Source organism: Lissotriton vulgaris, chromosome 5 (genome assembly GCF_964263255.1).
Source record: "Lissotriton vulgaris chromosome 5, aLisVul1.2, whole genome shotgun sequence".
In the NCBI taxonomy this organism is placed as follows: Eukaryota; Metazoa; Chordata; class Amphibia; order Caudata; family Salamandridae; genus Lissotriton; species Lissotriton vulgaris.
Genome location: NC_141693.1, coordinates 1,299,105,396 through 1,299,121,560, shown reverse-complemented (window position 1 = coordinate 1,299,121,560; position 16,165 = coordinate 1,299,105,396).

Here is a 16,165-nt window from a genome sequence, read left to right as displayed (position 1 = left end):
ACATCACTCCCTCCCAAGACCTCTGCGACTCCCTAGCCTCTTTCTTCTACAACAAAATCGCCGACATACATAACAGCTTTGAAAACCAGCCCGGGGACCAGTCCACTCGACCCTCCTCCGAACCAACACCCCCCTCTAACAACCTTTTCGCCTGGAACCCAAGCACCACTGAAGACACCATCCGCCTGAAGAACTCCATCCACTCAGGATCGCCAACTGACCCATGTCCCCACCACATTTTCAACAAAGCAGACTCCATCATCGCACCCCATCTCCGAGACGTCATCAACTGCTCCCTCAACTCCGCTAACTTCCCGGAAAGCTGAAAACATGCGTAACTCAGCGCCCTTCCGAAGAAACCAACCGCAGACCCCACTGAACTTAAGAACTACCGCCCCATATCGCTCCTCCCATTCCCTGCCAAAGTGATTGAGAAAGCCGTCAACAATCAGCTCCCCGCCTTCCTTGAAACCAACAAATCCCTTGACCCCTCACAGTCCGGCTTCCGAGCCAAACACAGCACCGAAACCGCACTCATCGCAGCAACAGACGACATCCGAACTCTACTGGACAATGGAGAATCAGCTGCCCTCATCCTACTTGACCTCTCCGCAGCCTTCGACACAGTCTGTCATAGCAACCTAATACAACGCCTCAGCAACATCGGAATACAAGGAAAAGCATTGGACTGGATCATCTCGTTCCTCGCCGGAAGAACCCAGAGAGTCCGCCTCCCCCCTTTTAGATCAGAGGCCACCGAAGTCATCTGCGGCGTACCACAAGGATCATCACTCAGTCCCACACTCGTCAACGTATACATGAGTCCCCTCGCATCCATCGCACACCAACACAACCTCAACATCATCTCCTACGCGGACGGCACCCAGCTGATCCTCTCCCTCACCAAAGACCTAACACCGCCAAAACCAACGTACACGAAGGAATGAAAGAAGTAGCCGAGTTGATGAAGAACAGCCGTCTAAAACTGAACTCGGACAAAACGGAAGTCCTCATCTTAGGATCATCCCCCTCCGCCTGGGACGACTCATGGTGGCCACCAGCCCTGGGAACCGCACTCATACCTACGGACCACGCACGTAACCTGGGCTTCATCCTGGACTCCTCCCTCTCGATGACCAAACAAGTCAACGCCGTCTCATCCTCATGCTTCAACATCCTACGCATGCTCAAAAAAATCTTCCGCTGGATCCCCACCGAAACAAGAAAGACAGTCACCCACGCACTGGTCACAAGCCGACTGGACTACGGAAACACCCTCTACGCCGGAACCACAGCCAAACTACAGAAAAAACTCCAACGCATCCAAAACGCCTCAGCCAGACTCATACTGGACATCCCCCGTCAAGCTCACATTTCCAGTCACCTGAAAGACCTCCACTGGCTCCCCGTCAACAAGAGACTAACGTTCCGTCTCCTCACCCACGCACACAAAGCCCTCTACAACCTAGGACTTAAATGCCTCAACACGCGACTGTCCTTTTGCACCCCCACCCGCCAACTACGATCATCCAATCAAGCCCTCGCCGCAATTCCGCGCATCCATAGATCCACCATGGGGGGAAGAACCTTCTCCTACTTAGCGGCCAAAACCTGGAATTCTCTCCCCATCCACCTCCGCCTTGTACAGAACCACCTTTCCTTCGGAAAGCAACTTAAAACTTGGATATTCGATAAGTAAAGTACCCCCCACCTCCCTCCTCCCCCCCAAGCGCCTTGAGACCCTCTGGGTGAGTAGTGCGCTATACAAATTTCCGAACTTGAACTTGAACTTGGTGATAATTTTTATAAATCTGATTATCAACAGGGAGAATTCAGTTATAATCCCCATAAAAAAATCAATACCTTTTCAGACTCCTCTGACCCGGATTCGGATGGAGATAGCGACATGGCATATCAAGATGAGGGACCTTACATCCCTCAGAACGGCCGAAGGAACATCCGTCAGCCTTTTTTAGGCCAGCGCGGTGCGGGACGGGGACGCCAAAGAGTGAGATTCCAAAATCAGTTGAGAGGCCACTTTCAAAACCATCAATATCCTCAGGAACCTCATCAATATCTGGAGACTCGCAGCAAGCAGTATTGGAGACAAGGGATGTGATACCCATCTTTAATCTGTCTTTACACAATCTAACAGCTAAAGATGTGTCCCTACTCTCAAAGGGCCTCTCTTTTGTCCCCCACTCCAATGCCAATCTTTTTGAATTATACCAGGACATTCATTCCTTTTTCCGTAAGATTAGATTAAAAAAGTTTTTCTAGATAGTGATTATTTACAGACAGATAACAGAATAGCAAATATAGTGTCCCTCCCCTCAACCTTTACTCCAACTCTGGACCAAATAGGTCCAGAAACTGCGATATTTGAAAAGGTGATGATGAATCGACTAGAACAAGCTTTCCGATTCATTCCTAAACCAAGATATAACATCACCAAAGAAGAATATACGTCGATGAATGAGCTCATAAACAACAAATCAATCATTGTTAAAAGTAGCAATAAGGGGGGAGGAATTGTCCTCTTGGATACCACTTAATATGAAACCAACATGATAAATATGCTAAACGACATCTCATTCTATAAACAGATCAAACTTAATCCCACTGAGAGAATTGTTAAAACGATACAAAGAATAACTTCGAAAGCCAAAGAAATGGGTATTATTACTGAAAAAGAATTTGCATTTCGTAATAAATCTGAGAAGAAAGTGTCCTGTTTATATGGATTACCAAAGATCCATAAGGACGAGTTGGATCCCCCCTATCGACCAATCGTTTCAACGTTAGGAACCCCTCTTGAAGCTGTTTCTAAATATCTAGATAAAATCTTACGTCCCTATATCCCCTTGACACCATCCTATATTAAGGATACTGGAGACATTATCTCAAAAGTAGAGAATCTCCCTTTTAACAGATATACTAGTCACCCTAGATATCGATTCCTTATATAGCAATATGCCCCCGACCGCAGCCATAGATGCAACAATATTGTTCATTGATGAGTATAACATACCCTGTTCTAAATCTTTCATTAAAGAATGTCTGTCATTAACTTTGAAAGAGAACTTTTTTGAGTTTGGGGACAATATGTACCTACAGATAAAGGATGTAAGCATGGGGGCTTCCATGGCACCGTCGATAGCGAACATATATATGTCGCTTTTCGAATCTAAATTCATTTATAACGAAATTGCCCCCTTCTTTGAGTCTGTTTCCCATTGGTAACATTACATCGACGGCATCTTTTTTGTATGGACCGATGGGGAACAGACTCTGGAAGATTTTTTAACATGGTTGAATCTTACAGATAGCAATCTACACTTCACTGCCCATACCAATAAATGGAGAGTTGAATTTTTGAATATTTACATTAGATGTAATAATGATGGGCATCTTGAAGTTGATCTGTATACAAAACCAACTGCTAGAAACACCCTGTTACATTTCAAAAGTTATCACCCCAGATGCTAAAAAGATAGCATCCCTTTCTCTCAATTTCTCAGGGTGAGACGTAATTGCACGAATCTGAAAGATTACGACACCCAATCGATTGCAATGAAGAAGAAATTTCTGGAGCGAGGTTACCCACATCGGCTGGTGAGGGAAGCCTATAAAAGGGCACGGTTTTATGACCGATGATTCTTTACTGAATACACAGAAACAAGAACAAGAACAGAAATTAGTCTGTATTACCAGACACTCAACTCTAGATGCAACTATAAGACAAGTGATTAACTCAAACTGGCACCTCTTAAATGTAAATCAAAACAAAAATAAACTTGCCAAACCTATGTTTGCCCATCGGCGAAATAAAGCCTGAAAGACCTTATTGTTCGCTCACGTTTTACAAGATCCACAAACATTCCTTAAGTGCAGAAATCCATTGATGGCAGGAATGGAGTCAAAGGTACATCTCGCTGTGGCTCTTGCCAGTCTTGTGAATCAATCATTACTGGTGACACTATAACATTTAATGGCGTTACCATTAATGCTAAGGAACTCTGTACCTGTAACACACGGAACGTAGTCTATCTCATTGTATGCCCCTGCAACTTGGGCTACGTGGGTGAGACTGCTCGGGCAATAAAAACACGCCTGACAGAACATAGATCCGAAACATATGGCACCACTGGTCAGCCGCTTTGTGGAATATAAACACTCTCCCATAGAGACAAAATGGTGTATTTTGGAGAAAATACACATACCGGATGACAAAGGAGGTGAAAAAATACGAAAGAAAAAAGAAGTTTATTAGATATTCACTCCTGGAACTTTCAACCAAGGGTTGAACCACGAACTCCCATGGGAGAATGCAATTATATAGAGTAGTTAATATAGGAAATTTTAATTTACATTCTGACGTTTTCTGAAACAATATACAACGTCTTCCTGTCCCCACAGAACTGAATTCTCTTTTTATCTATGGGCTTACTATTATTAAGCCCTACATTTATCATATACATCCCAGTCCCCTGCCCTTAGTTTTTTTCCCCCTTCCTATCCGCACCCCGCACTCCATCTCCCCCCCTCCATCTCCGCCGCCCTTCATCATTCCCTTTATCCACTTTGTCCGTTAATGAGAATATGTGAAGACACAGTAAACACTGCATTCTTCAACATAAAATTCAGATAACCCCGATAATACTACATAAAATTTATAAACTAATGAGGAAGTCTTCTCTCAATTTATCATTTGTGATACTACTCTTGTTCCGTTCGGTGACAAGCATATGTCCTTAAGACATCGTGTTAAGCGCGGATATCGTCCGGCTATAAAATATCGAGAACTATTCGGAAGAAAAACTATGGTCCGCATGGAGTAACCTCCATCAACACTATGCTATGTATACGCCATCTGCATCGTATATGATATAGCGACCTAGTACTTTAAGAGAGGGAGTGACTACACCTTACTGCCTATCGGAAATCTCCATATATATATACCAATCAGCTTCAAACTTACAATTCCCTTCTCTCGCAACTAACTGACTTGCCGCCATTGACCACGCAGGGTTCCAAATCTGATACAGGTATGTGCACCTCATAGGGATACTTTGTGTCAAGAAAAGATGCTTGAGATATTTCACTGATACAATTTACTATATGCTCTGCAACAACTTAATACGGGTGATATGTCACAGCCCTTGTTGATTGCACTGTCGTTAAAAATATACTGCTACTCGTTCGCAAGACAATATTTTTATATGTGTAACTTAGGAGAGCGCATTACTTTATACGGTCAGATATGAATAGTTGCGCCCGTATATGAAAATTAACAAGTCCTATACGATATATTTTTATGTGGGCAGTGCTTTCACAACCGAATTGGACGCCGGTCGCAGTGATACAACTCTCCTGTCTCTCCAATCAAATAGAATACCGCAACGTGAACGAGCAGGGTATCTAACTATCGCGCACGTTTCAGGTAGAATCCAGTTGCCACAATTTTTATGTTTAAAAAAGACAACCGGACAATAGAAAACGTCGGCCCAAACTACAATTAATCTTTTTTAGCTATTACTTGTAGAGCAGTAAACCTATGACCTAGACTGCTTGATTCGCGTTACGCTATCATTGTTTCGAATGTTGGATTCTACCGTCAACTAGCACGGTATAATCTTATAAGGTAAGATTGTCTTCTTTAAAAAATAATTTAGCCTGCTCAAGGATGAATCGATATCCACCTTCAACATCCTGTTTTCATATAACTCTCTACAGAATGTTTTTAACAAGATGAGTGTCTAACAGCGATGAAGTTTCATATAATCATACATGGGATAATCGCCATTGTGAAGAAGTAAAGGTAAATTATGCAATGTCTGATAGATAGCCTAGTAGGTGAATTACTACAATATAGATGTTTGATGGGACCATTACTTGTGGCTATTCTTTTGACAGATAGCAAGGTAACGAAAATACCGCACATCATACATCTTGAATCAACGAACCTCGGATAGGCGTATGAGAAGTGATTACTGGTATGTTCCTATTATAATGGGCACACTTTGTTGATAAAATAACCTTAATTTTGGAAATGAACATAGGTAACTATAGCCTTCTTGATGAAACTACCTAACTAAAAGGTCTTCTTAATCTAATAGGCCGCATTAAAAAGGTTTATTTATAACCGTTGTATCTAAAGACAGTTCAATATATTGGACAGGTTCAAAAATAATTACTTGTATCATTTACCATCCTTTGTACTTCCTGATCCCAATAGACAACATCGAACTGAATGAATTTGAAAGACCAAGTAACTTTGTTATCCCAACTCTTCAAAGGCGAGTATTTTTCTTTAGAAGTGTACATTATATAGGTGGAGACAGTAGTCCGAAGCATTTATAATCATAGAGTTTTAGGACCCAAAAAATAACAGGAATCTCTATATCTTAAAATAAGGTGGCCCTTTTCAAGAATAACCTTCACTAATTAGGTAATAATGAGTTCATAATATGAACTAGTATTCTTTCCCCAAACTTAAAACTAGGTAGGACATTAGCACCAAAACCCTTTTTCCTACTTTTTCTTTTCTTTTTAGATTTATAAATTGAACGACTATGTGTAATTGGTTTTTGAAACAAAATGTGATTTATGTTTTGCATAATATCTCAATATGATATAGAGACTTTTATTTGTATTAGTTTTCACACCAAATGTCTTTCCTGATTTATATAGAATCTCAATATGGTCTGGAAACTGCTACAAATATACATGAGCCATTTATTATGTGTCCCTATCTTGCGGTATATCCTGTTGTTGTTGTAAGAGTTATCTGGCAACTTGTTAAAGTATAATCCCTAAAGTCTATGAAAAGTTGTATCTGATTAAGCACAAGTAAAAGTATTCTAAAACAGTACCCTTTGAATTTTAGAATTATGCTGACATTGTCCTGATGAAGACACACTGTTTGTGTTGAAACGCGTTGACAGACAGACATCAGCTCCGACAATCAGCTCTGGGAATCACCAAAAGTTTTTAATTTTCCCCTGAATATTAGAGACTACTATAATTGAACATTGTACTCTCTCTTTTTTAATAGCATTTTTTATATATCTCCTCTATATGATTGAACATGTTTACATCAATTTTTAATAATGTTATTAAATTTCATATGTTATCATAATATTTGATTATATTATTTTCTTTTTCTTGTGTTTATATTGTTATACTGAATTTGTGCCAGATATCAACATTGTTTTTGCCTGGATATTTTACTTTGCTATCAACTGTTGCACACTGTATCCATAGTTAGACACCATGCCTGTTGGGATCAAGGTACTTGTGCTGGGATTTTGTATTTTCAGATATAACCTGGGTCATGTTGGTCCTCGAGATGGCGGACTCTGAGACATGTGTGCAAACTGTAAGTAATTTTGTGTTGCCCTGACGACAAGTCTATACCTACTGTTGTCATTTGATGCTTCATGTAAATCACAGTACTTCATTGCTGTATGATGAAACGCCTAACATTGTACCTATATATCATTGTTTCCCTGATCACTATGTATAAAAATTAAAAAAATAAAGATTAAAAAAAAAAAAAACGTTTTCCTTGTTCACACCAGCCCAAAACTAAAGGGCCTTTTATAGACACGTACAATGTTACCATACACTCACAGTTCTTAAATCTAAAGATCAAGGAACGGAAACCTACCATTTCTATTCTCTCACCTGAATACCCCTTGGGTTTTATCAGGTTTTTCTATATTGGGCCCTAATCGGTCATCAAATTTGGACATCAACACAGTTTCATTAACTATAGAATAAGAAGACCTAGTATACATAAATTTGTATCTCATCACCCCATCATCATTTTACAAACATGTTTTTCCTTAATCTGTGCATTGTCAATATTGATTACATGTTCACTGTCCTTAATGTTCCACACAAATTAACTATCATCCTCTGCACCATAACCTGAGCCTTCCTCTTTACCACCATCACCATCATCAACACACTTGGCCATGAGTTTTTTTTTCTTTTTGCATACTTTAGAAAAATGCCCCATCACTCCGTAATCAGCACATTTTTGTTTGATAGCTGGGCATAACTTGCTACTAGCAAAAGGAGATTTACTTTCACAGCGTTACCACCTTACATTCTCTCTATTGGCTTCATAAGGGTTGTCCTCAACACTTCCAGAATATTTTCTTTTAACTTCAACATTCTTAGAAGAAGATTTATTGCCAAACTTTTTTCAGTTTGACTTCAGCTTTTACCTACTTCGCACTCCTACTTGACATCTCAGCTTTCCTCACAATGGCTAAGATAATTTCTAGATTAGCATCTCCTTTCACCCATAACCTTTCTTGTATGGAAGGGACATTCACATGCATGACCGCCTGATCTTCTTGTAAAACTCCAAACTTACTATCCAGCGACAAGGTTTTAAGAGCCGCTGCGCAATTATCTACAGATTCATCCTTATTCTATTTTCTCTGAAAGAACGTGTTCATCTTAATACCTATACAAACTTTAGGCAAGAAATAACTATCAAAATCAGAAATGCCCTCTCAACACACATGTCTACCCCCTCCCAACCATCCTTAGAAATCTGATTAAATGGTTTAAGACTCTCAGGGCCTACAGAATGTAAAACAAATTCTTTCTTCTAAGCAGCAGACATCTTCCCTTGTACATCCAAGAATTCGATTTATGTAAAAAAATATGCTTTCCGTTCTGGCCTTTCCATGCATGGTGTACCTCCAGCTGGTCAAAAACATCGGGGAGGAGTCAAAGAATAAGCCATATCTTGAAAGCCTCAAACAAAGGAGCAAAAGGGACTAGTTCACTGTAATGATAAGACAATGTCTGTTCTTCTCCCCTGAGAATAAACCTCCCAAAAAGTGCAAAGGATTAGTTTACTGAACAAGAACACCAGGGTCCACTCTTCTCCCTTGCAGTAGAACGAAACACTGTTGAAAATGAAGCAAATGCAGACACAAAACTAAAACTACTATATATCTGTGTTAGTCACTGTAAAAACAAGTATCAAAATAAATCACTTTTCATAAACAGTACCAGAAAGGAACACAATGTAAAACTAGCACAGTTGAACGGGAGCGGCGTTTAAAAACACAGAAGGTGAGGGGGCGTGGCTTGGCACCCGACGTGAATGGTGGCATCTGGGTGAAGCTCCTGGGTCTGCCCGGTGTACGGCATCCTTCCTGACTCGCTCAGCGCTAATTGTGGGATGTGAGGAGGTCGGAACATCTACTCCTCCCACCCCGACCTTTGTGGCCTCGCTTGAGTGCAGCATTTTGGAATTACGAACTATGTAAGCTCCGCAGCTGCGTCGCCGCCTTGCGACCACCATTTTGTTTTTTCCCCAGCTGCGCTGTGTCATCGTATCAATGATTTCCCTGGAAATCTGTGGTGATTTTCCCCTCAAATTCATCTTCCTTTCTACTTTTGGAGGTATGTGTCCCCTTTGCGCTCATTTTTGAGCAATTTCATGTGCCTACTCTGACTGACTTTCACCCGGCGGCCATTTTGTCTTTCCCACAATCTTCGACATTTATTGGCTTCTATTTCTCCGCCGCTATTTATGGGTAGATCTAAAGGCACCTTAGCTGCAACTCCTCCTACCAAGCATATTTTCATCAAAAACTCAAAGTTATTTACCGAGTTTTCCTGGACTCAAACTGCTTTATCTTCTCCTCCTGAAGACAAAATGGCGGCGTCTGAGACTCCTACAGCGAATACTGGGAAATCTCTTACTAAACGCCTCAGACAAAACCCCCCTTCACCTCCAAAATCATCTTCTCCTGTCTCGATGGAATTATTATTGGAGGAAATTCGTGCTCTGCGCCCTTTTATGGAAGACACTAATGCGAAACTCCAAGTCCTCACTGACTCTTGGTCGCAGCTCGACGGCAGAGTCACTACTGTGGAGCAATCGCTTTCTTCCTTGGCGACTGATTGTGCGAAGATCTCCCCTCTTCATTCTCAGATTTCTACCCTTCAGCTCCAAGTGGAGGAGCTTGAAAACCGTAATAGGCGCAACAACCTCCGTATCTACGGCCTTGAGGAAGGACAGGAGGGGTCGGATCCCATTGTTTTCTTCAAATCCTTCATCCCCAAAGTACTCCGTATGCCAGAAGGCACCCTGCTTAATATTCAAAGAGCACACAGGTTAGGTTGTCCTCCCACTTCGACCTCCCCCTCTCAGAAGCCTAGAGGGGTGATCCTGTATTTCCTGGAATACACGGACCTGTTGAAGGTTCTCTCAGCAGCGAAATCCTCCCAAGGAATTACCTGGTCCGGATCTACTTTATTCTTTGCTCAGGATTAGGCCAGGGCCACTGCTAACAGAAGGAAGGCCTTAATGGACTTAAGACCTGCTGTCCGGGACATGGGTGCTCATTATGGTCTTTTTCACCCGTGCCTATTCAAGGTTACCTATAATAATAAGACTACAACATTTGAAGACCCTCTCCGCCTTCGCAGCTTCATCAACGCTCATCATGCTGACCCCATGGAGTCCTCCTCATCGAATACTGGCTGAATATGTGTTCCTTTCCCCTAATTGTTTGACCTTTTCGTCTTGTTGCGTTTGCTAGTCTTATTACTGCCACATGTTTTCTCTGTTGTTGTTTTTGTGACAATTGTTTCCTTATTTTTCTCCACAGTTCATCCCTTCCCTTGCCGTGATGCCTCCCGGTCCTCCGTCCTGCTTGATCCCGGTTGTACTGTCATTCCATCTGGTTCCTCCTTTCCCCTTGTACCTTTTGAATCCTCCCCTTGTAGGTATGTCACGATTTCATGTTATTATCTGGTTGTTTTATTCTGTTTTTCTCTCTTTCTCTCTCTGTTCTCTCTTGTTCCCTTCTCCTTTCCTGTCCCCTCATCAGCTGTTACTTTTTCCATTTTTTCAATATTTCTCCTTCAACATTTTTCTCCCCCCACTTCTTTATTTCCCTCCTCTTCTTTCCCTGTCCCCTTCTTCAATCTTCTTGATGTCTTTTTCCCTCTTTTTCTCTATCAACTCTTGTTTTTATGACTCGTATTTTATTTTGATTCAAGTTCTTCTTTTTGCACTTTTTATTGCATTGTTTGCGTCATGTTCACATTTAATGCTCTTACTGTATATCATTCAGAGTTACATCCTGGAATGTTAAAGGTTTAAATAGTCCAATCAAAAGACAGCGAGTATTAGCTCACTTAGCTAAATTAAATTCTGATGTCGCCATGCTACAAGAGACCCACCTTAATGACATTGAATCTTCTAAATTAAAAAGACTTTGGGTCGGCCATGTCTTTTCTTCCCCCTCTTTGGGGAAAAAGAATGGAGTAGTTATACTTGTTCACAAAAAGTTTGCTGTTACTGATACTCAACTTGAAATTGATTCTGAATATTGATAATGTGCCTATTGTTATTTTCAATGTTTATACTCCATTTACTGTCTATCATACCTTTTGGCCCCTCATTTCAGATAAATTGGTTTCCCTAAACGATAATTACATTATTTTTGGTGGCAACTGCAATCAGATACATGATCCCTTCCTTGACAGACACTCCCCAGTTACCTTCATTCGATCCAAAATGCATAATCAATTTACCTCGGCTATTCGTCGTAAATCCCTAACTGACATTTGGTGACTCTGTCATCCTTACCTCCAAGAATACAGTTATTTTTCCCCTCCTCACAAAACCCAATCCCTCATCGATTACCTTTTCCTTAGCAAATCCCTTACTCAATGTGTCCTTGCTTCTGAAATTGGCTCCATTCTCATATCCGATCATGCCCCTGTCCTAGTAGACTTCGACCTGCTTCCCTTTTCTCTCTCACCTGGCAGATGGCGCTTTAACAACTCCCTTTTGGCTGACCAGTTCAGTGCTTTTATTACTGACTTTTTCCACACTAATTCCACCCCTGACTCCTCCCCTGTCATGATTTGGGACTCCTTCAAAGCAATGGCCAGAGGATTTATAATTAATTATGTCTCTAAAAAGCGGAAGGGTTTTGAACGTCAATCTTCCCTTCTTCTTGCAAAAATAAAAAAGTTGGAATATTCATACTATCGATCCCCTTCTGATTCTTCTCTTAAAGATCTTATCTCCGCAAAAGTTGCTTTTAATAAGTCCTCTACTGATGCCGCAGCCTCTTACCTACTAAAATGCAGTGCCCGCTACTTTGGGGGTCAAAACAAAATGGGCAAACGTTTAGCCAATTACCTAAAAGCACATCAAGATAGGACCCGGATTGCCTCCATAACTGATTCAAATGGAGTTTCACACTTTAAAGACGAAGACATTCTCAATAATTTTGTTTCCTTTTATAAACAACTTTATACTCCTGAATCCCCTCCTCTTCCTGATGACTTGACCTCTTACTTTCACTCTCTCACCCCCCCTTCTTCTTCCCATGTTGACTTTTCTCCACTCGAAGCTAACATCACTTTAGCAGAAATCTCTCATGCAGTTTCGGTACTTCGACGTGGCAAAGCCCCTGGTCCTGACGGGTTTACTATTGAATTTTATAGCCACTTCTCCAAGCAACTCCTACCCCAATTACTTTTTCTTTTCAATTATTTTATCTCTGATGGTTCCTCTCAAGGTACTTTTCAAGATGCAATGATCTGCCTCATTCCCAAAGATAACAAAGACCCTACACTATGCAAAAATTATCGATCCATTTCCCTTGTAAATACAGATTACAAAATCTTTGCCATATTACTTGCCCTATGTATAGATCCCATTTTACCTGAAATTATTGGTCCAGAACAATCTGGTTTTGTCAAAGTTCGCTTATCATCTGATAATTCGAGAGTTTTCTTTAATGTCCTCAGTAAAGCTTCCACTATTCAATACCCTTTAGCAGCCATTGCTCTTGACGCCGAAAATATTTACAACAAGGGGTGGTGAGGGACAGAGTCTCTGAATTAAACAGAATACTCTCACCCAGTCAAGAGATCAGGGCTAGATCCAACACCGTTTTTTAGCTCACTGCACGGAGAAAAATCCTAATTTTAAGACTTTCGGTATTCACAGAAGGCATTTAGGAGTCCTAAAGTTAGGAGTCCTATGGTGAACAAAAATAAGAATATTCTCAACAAAGAATGTGGTATAAATCCTGTAAAAAGTAGAACAATGAATCTCTACTGGAACAATGCAAAAAATTAGCAGAGCTAGAAAAAAAATCCAATTCCAAGACGCGAAAATCTTTTCCTATGCCGAGTTTGATGCGGTGGTGCCTAGCCCGTCACCAAATTGTTAAGTAAGGTGCAGAAACAGGAATACTTGAATTGATTTATTTCCTGGAAAAAGCACCACTTGTAAATACGCCCCCTAGTTCCAGCTAAATGGCAGTAACTGTAATATTGCTGTCACAGTGCTTGAGACCGAGCCACATTTTAAAAGTAAAAACACTGGCAAATATAAAAGTAAACACACTAAATGTCCCTGTGAATATGATAGAGGATTTTGAATTGGATTCTCTTATGAATAGGAAGCCAACGGAGGCAGTTTAAGGCTGAAGATAGTGAACACTGTCGAAGAAGATGAAGGAAGAGCCTAGCTGCAGCATTTTGCACCAAATATAAGGCAGTTGAATAATCCAGCCTTGAAGTTATTAGTACTGCTAGAGCACATACCGCACTCTAATTGTAGGGGTGGATCATACTCCTAGTTTAAGCGCACACACATGTGTTTTCAGTATCATTAGGTATCCTGTTTTTGAATGCATGTATTGTACACGTTAATCGATAAATGTAATGTGCACGTTACATAGAATTCACAAGTAATAGAGGACATCATTAATTCTATATACACCTGTGTAAGAAGACATTATATTCATATTGATGAAATTGCATGTGTCAAAGTTCCCTGCAGTCTAGGCCCCAAGCTGCAGGTTGTTTATTGTTTTGTTTCTCCAGCTACTGAAGAATTAATTGAATGCATCTTTGTATGTGCCGGAACAGTATGCTCTCATCCCATTGTAGGTAGAAGGAATTAATCCTAATTATTTTAGTTTAAGGAGATAACTGGAATATCTTTGAACAGCCTAAGGACCAAGAAGGGAGGATATCATCTGTGCCAGGCCTATCTACACTCCAAGGTCACAAGAAGCAAAGAAGATTTAATTAAGAAGTTATGGAAAATCACAGAAACCCTGAAAGTGAAATAATATGTCACATGATCGCTTTAGGGGGGGCTAAGTTTATGCTTTTTGTATTGTACGCAGGGGCAGAAAAAACAGACTTCAAGATTTTCGGAGGAGAAGGAGCATCTTGAGAGCGAGCTCCATAGCTATAAGCTATTTTGACCCATTTGACCTGAATACTTCTAAGGAAGACTACACATGCTGACACCTTTGAGAACTAAGATATCCACCAGAACCACCATTCCTGAGAGTAGTGTAGGGAAAGATATTTCATGCTTTATTTCCTAATGAAAAGGGATTTGGACTCCGCTTGGGTTGTGTATTAATTTTGGAGTTCATTGCTTTGTGTCTCTTTTGCCCAATCAATTATATGCGTCGATTTGGCTCTGTATTAATTTTCCTTTACCTATATTCGCTGATTTTGCAGTGTGTATATATCAAATTATTTTTGGCCTTATAATAAAAATCCATAATTGGAATTCGGAGTCTCTGGTCTTTACAGCATGACTACATTGTAAGTATTAATTTTGATGTGTGTATTCCCATCAACAACTTTTAGTAGGCAAATAAAAGACCATCAGAGCTGAACTTGGGCAGCAAGATAAGGCCCAAAAGTTGGCTCTATCAAATGGTAGCAGAGGATGGGTTGCCTCTAAAGTGAGGGGAAATTGAGGGATTTAGAGTAGAAGCAAAGAAAATTCTGATTCTGGACTTGGCGTAAAAGACGGCAGAGGAACGCCGATCGATGGAGTTCGGCGGATGCTGATGGTGCGTCGGAAGCAGTGGTAGGGTGAGTATGAAATTGTGTATGGGGTGTTAGATTGCGGTGATGTTTTGTTCACGTGTTGTTTGGCGAAGTGAGAATGCATGTTGAGTGATTGTGGGTTAATCGGTTTACTGGTCTAAACACGTGCAGATCAGGAAGTTTTGGTGAGCGGACAAAAATGAAGTCCAAGATCCCGGGATAGTTGTGTATGTAATTGTCCAATTGAATTGTGGGTGTCATGAAGCGCTATCGGCGATCCACTTGTTGCAGGGAACTTTGTGTGAATGAAGAGTAACGTCGCTGTGGAAAGCCTCAGGTACTGGGGGGGGGAACTGCAGCGATTGAGTGACCAACATAGGTCGGGGGTCACAGCGGATGTTCTTGTGGACAGTTCTATCGATCTTTTAGAGGACGGGCAATTACTTGTTTATGTGGCTGTTAGTTATTGTGGTTGTAGTAAGAAGCAGCTACTTGGTTAATAACTTTGACTAGTACAGTTACTTGTGTATGAATGTGTGAGCGAGAATGTGGGAAGAGACATTGTAATGATGTCAGAACGAGCCGCGCTGGGATAGGTCGGTTGGTGTAACGCCGCGCTGGTGAAGGACTGGGGTATTCTAAGACCCAGCGGTGCCAGGGGACAACACCTGAAACCTTCGTGGGCAACCTGTTCCGCCGTACAAATGACAGAGACACGGGACACTTCCTTCGGCGTCAAAGATTCGAGGTTTATTACTGCAGGGAACACAGAAGTCACGAGAAGTACATCACATGTAGGTTCACGGAGCCTGATTCGAATTGCTACTGTAGGTCGCTCCTTTTATACACATTTCTCTCATAGGTTAACATGATACACAAAGGTTTACAACTTGGTTCCCATCATAAACACCAGAAGGGGTTGCTTTCATTTATTCAGGGCCCGGAACATAAGTACGGAAACATTCGGTGGTTCCCAACTGTAAAAACCCATCTTCCCACCATTAGTACATTCCAATTGGCAGTAAACAGATCGAAGAAGGAACAGAAACAGGTGCAGAGGAAGGCAGAAACAGTGGGGAGATCGGAAAGGGTGTAAAAGGGGTGGTATCGGGAAACACGAGCTGCAGGCATCAAAGGGACGTGCCTAATGAGATGCACGACTAAGACAATAGACCGGCACGGCAAGATGTGCCTCGAGCGGGGCCATCTGCCTTACAGTGTCATCCCCCTCATCATAAAGACACTTTCAAAGGAAACGTGTCTTCCGCAAAAGTCTTGGGAATCCCAGGGTCGCGAA